Source organism: Cryptotermes secundus, unplaced genomic scaffold, assembly GCF_002891405.2.
Source record: "Cryptotermes secundus unplaced genomic scaffold, Csec_1.0 scaffold75, whole genome shotgun sequence".
Classification (NCBI taxonomy): domain Eukaryota; kingdom Metazoa; phylum Arthropoda; class Insecta; order Blattodea; family Kalotermitidae; genus Cryptotermes; species Cryptotermes secundus.
Window position 1 is genome coordinate 666,125 of NW_019737390.1, and position 5,000 is coordinate 671,124.

A 5,000-nucleotide genomic window follows, 5' to 3' on the forward strand; every position below is an offset into this window, starting at 1 on the left:
GAGGTTCTAGTCAACAGAATGCGCTGCAGTTATATTACATTTTCTTGCTAAATCTCGCTCATAGAATTTGGTCTCAAATGAATAAGTCAAAGTCACCCCCTAAGGGCGGGTGGTTGGTGGGTGGACGGTGGGCCAAATTTTTTTTTCTTTTTGATCCCACGTGGATTTTAATAAAACCCGCTTAGGTTGAGTGTCTTAATGACCGCGAAGCGGCCGCAAAAAAAAAAATTCTACCCTCCCTCGCCCCCGCCACACCTTATCTCTATCTCTTCACTTCTTGCACTGCCGTTGGTTTTCTTCATTTAATTTTTTTCCACAAAAATCCTACTGGTTTTGAACCCGGGACTTCTGAATACTAAGCTGGTGTCTTACCACTAGACCACCAGCGCCACTGAAATTTATTTTCTTTAATCTTCCTCTTAAGCTACATCTTCGACTATAATTCCAGAAAAATCAATTAACTTACTTTCTAAATCACAAAACTATACTTGGTCTCGAACCTTCAAACGCTTGTTCACTACGCCGGTGTTTTACCAATTGGCCACCGATGCCACGGAAATTTTTGACTTTAATCTTCCTCTTATCTTACATGTCGCTATATAATTCCATAAAAATCTCACTACTAAAATACTTCGGTTTTCGAACCACGAACCTTACATTTACAATGCCGGTGCCTTACCTCTAGGCCACCATAACATCTATCGTATTACTTTCTGCGATCCTCATCATATACTACGACTTGGTTTACAGCACCGTGGTGTCATGGCGACCATGTTGCCCACCAATAACATGAGAGTTTCACGAGGCTGCCCAGTACCTCATGCCCTACACTATAATAAAATGAATTCTTCAGAGTGGCGGTTTGCACAGCCCAATAAGTGAGATAATAAGAAACAAAGATGCTACATTTTTAACTACATTTCGTGGCTTTCCATGCGGTTTTAGTCTCGAGTGTTCAGGTTTTACTCCTCAGATGGCGCTAAGTATGTAATTTAATTTTTTCTTGTTAACTTACACTGATTTAGCTTCGTCTCAAGCCATTAAATAGCTGCGTGATATCACGGTTTGGCTGACACATCGTGGCTTCCCACGAGGTTTTAGTCTCGAGTGTTCAGGTTTTACTCCAGAATTGGCGGTAAGTTTTATTTCCTTTTTTCAGTTAACTCGCGCAAATTTAGCTTGGTCTCAAGTCCTTAAATAGCTGCGCGATAACACGGTCAGACTGACATGTCGTGGCTTTCCATGAGGATTTAGTCTCGAGTGTTCACGTTTTGTTCCATAGATGGTGCTAACTTTTTATTTCATTGACCAAAGTACCCTGTTTTGGTCAGTCCGGAATTTAAACTCCACTATTGGAATCGCATGCCGGTCACGGTACCCGAGCAATCTAAGGCGTGTATTGTCTTTACTTGCTTGGAAACCGGGATCGTGGGTTCGAATCCCACTCAGGGCATGGATGTTTAGTTTGTGTGTATGCGTTTTTCTGTGTTTGTGTACAGGTAGAGGCCTTGCGACGAGCTGATCACCTGCCCAAGGAGTCCTACCGAATGTGTAAGATCTAGAAATATCGAAGTGAATGGAGAAGTTCATGGATGTAGGCCTAAGGCCACTGAGGCTGTAGTGCCAAGGGAAAAAAAGTGGAAGTGCATGCACAGTCCTAAATGCCACCTCACTGGCATATGGAAGTTAGAAATTACCTGGATCACAATCTGCCTAAACACCGAATTTGCTGCTCAACATACGAGAACATGGCACTTACATGATGGCCACCAAGAAGCCGGGATTTAACACCTTGTGATTGTTTTCTTTTGGGGATATATCAAAGACAGAGTTTTGTCCCTCCACTTCCTGTAAGTGTAAACGATCTAAAGCAACATATCATAAGAACTGTTGTGAGTGCTGATGAGGACATGCTCAGGTGTGTTTGGAACGAAATGGATTATTGCATTGACATCTGTCATGGGACAAAAGGCTCATACATAGAACATCTGTAACTTAGTCACACAGACTTAAAGACATATACTAAAAAACCATGTAAGTATTTTGGCTATATCAATATTACTTTGGTTTCTATAGAACGTTGAAAGTGTCTATTTCTTTTATAGCTACCCAGTATAATTTTGGAGTGGGCTCTAAGCCAGGAGTGGCAATAACATACAGAGAGACTTACACATCCTAAATTATGCTGTTCAGTATACAATGTGTATTTACCACCACATGATTGCATGTGATACATAGGAATTCCTAATCATGTTCAACTTGAGTCTGATGTTTAGCAGGATCTGTATCACAGGTCAATGCTTTTCACTGAACATCATTTGCGAATATCAGCTGTATGAATCAAGCATATGTTTGGGTAATAATTATCCATCAACACAATAAAAATGGTTTTTCAATCAGTCAATATTATTCAGATTGAAATTATTCTCTTACTAATCTACACTAATCTCTTCACATATTTATAACATGGCAGTTATATGTGGTACAGTCATTAAGTTCATGGACTGTGGTTTTATCACATCTTATTACAAGGTATTCACATACACTTACACGGATCCATGTCGGTCCTCCAAATAGTTGCAGCTGGCCACTATGCAAGTCCTCAAACGTTGAGATGCCTGCCGAAAACACTGCTGAAACATATTGGAAGGAAATTCCCATACAGCATCTCTTGTGGTATTGATGACCTCCTCGGGTGACTGAAATCTACGACCATGTAGCTTTGCTTTCAAGCGGCGAAAGAGAAAGAAATCGCATGGTGCGAGATCAGGTGAGTTAAGGAGGGTGTGGCAAAACGGTGACCTGTTGCCTTGCCAGTTCCTCTTGCGGCACTGCGGCCCAAAGCTTCTTTGCCATACACTTGCTTCATCATGTTAAATGTTTCGCTAGGGGATTTGCCTCGTTTTTGGCAGAACTTCATGTTTGCCCGTTGTTCGAACGGTCACATTTTTGATTTCCGCCACTTGCATTTAACTGTAGTAGTTCTTCTCACAACTGCCTCTTGCTGTGACGAGAGATGAACTGACAGGGCATCATATCGTGCCTCAACCTATCCACTGTAGTATCCTGCAACAACACTTTGAGGCTAGTCCATGAACTTATTGACTATTGTAGTACAAGTCTCACTTAATTACACACTCCCAATACCACTGTACTGTGTCACATGTAAGGTCTTGAGGTCACACAATAAATCTTCACTGGCTGACTTCTCAGCTATCGCACACTGTCACTGATTATCACACATAAAATAATCGCACGTTCAGGTCTTCTTCATTTCGCTGCTGTCTTGCACTCGCTTCAAGAACTGATTAACCCTGAGTAACTTCTTCGACTGACTCCTTAGTAATTCCAGTTTCTCTTATAAATCCTCAAGCAGGCAGGCGGAAAACGCAGCTTGCTTCACTGTTGCGTGATGTCACAGCCTAGAGTGGAAGGGGTGTTTACTGCTGCATAGCAATGAGCTTGGTGGGGGGGTTGATGTCACTTGCAGAAATGCAGAGGTCACGTGACTCCTACTCATTACTACAGTATGATGTCATCCTGCCTATGCAGGAGTCTTGTTTAATGGCTGGTGCTTAGAAGCGGGTTGCATAACCTTGTTCCACTGTTGCGTAACTTGGCAATCAACTGTTTATCAAGTCTGTTTTCGTGGTAACTTGTTCTACATCCTGTCACCCAACAATGGGTTGACTAACACCACAATAAAATATTTATACAGCAATCTTAGAGGATTTTGCTGGATTCATATCATTATGAATTTGCAATCTTTCTGAGTCAGAAAATTTTTTAAAATTCAGTTAGATTTACTGTTAGCTGAACATTCACATAATGTAACAAACAGCTGTAAATTAATGGGGTTACCTCATAAAGCAATAAACTAGCAAAATGTGTGTGTGTGATGCATCAAAATTGTAGGGGAGAGAGGAAAGGAGCCCCAAATCAATTTGTGCAAGAACTGGTCAATCTTGCTCCAGACCATAGCGGTGGCCCAGTCCTTCCTGATTTTTGCATTAATTCACATTAGATTGGTTAGTAACAACAGAGACCATGGCTACAATACCAAAATGAACAAGAGTTTAAGATGTGGTGTAACAGAAAAACTAAGAATATTGCACAGAAAGGCAGTTCATAATTTGAACTTTATTCATTTACATATTTATGGTTTAATTAATGATGAGTAAGAGAGAATGTAGTAAGAAGCAGCTGTAAGTTAATACAGGGTACAATCCTGGCATTTGCCTGGTGGAGCTGAGGAGAAGCATGACAAATCTGTCTGGATAGCCATGTCCTAACCAAAACTCAAACCAGGCACCTCCTGAATACAAGTCAGCTTCAGTCAATTTGCTTGGTTTTGTGTTTTGTAGACTTCACAATATGTTATGAAGGTGATCAAATCAGGTGGGACATAATAGCATATACAGTGAAAACAAAAAATGCATGAAATGTTTCAGTTGCAAGACATGACAGAAGTGACTACTTGGGAGCCCTGAACACAGGTGATAGGGTAACATTAAAATGGATCTAAAAGGTGTATGCCACTGTTTCATATCTCTGCAAACACTCTTTGTGTGTGCGAGTGTGAGAGAGAGGGGGGGGAGAGACTCTCTCTCTCTCTGTCTCTTTGTACGTGTGCTTCAAGTGCAAATCTTCTGTTCCTGAAGTTTCTATGTCTACAAGAAGAATTATTCTGAGTGCATTTAAATATGTACATCTAAATTCGGTGTAGTTTTTAAATTGATGTTAAAAATTGTAGCACCAATCACATACTTTAAAACTGTTCTAATATTCTGATTTTCCAGCCTGAAAACAGAAACTTATAATGAATGATGCTTGGTCACATCATAGTACTTCGAAAGGTTAACAAACTTCTGGCTACATAGGAACTCTGGATTGAATAATGTTGCTAGTTATATATAATTATTTATTAAAAAAATTAGTTCTTAACAAATTCAAAGTGAAAATTTACATTTCAGAGCCTATTTCATCTGTAAGATTCCTTA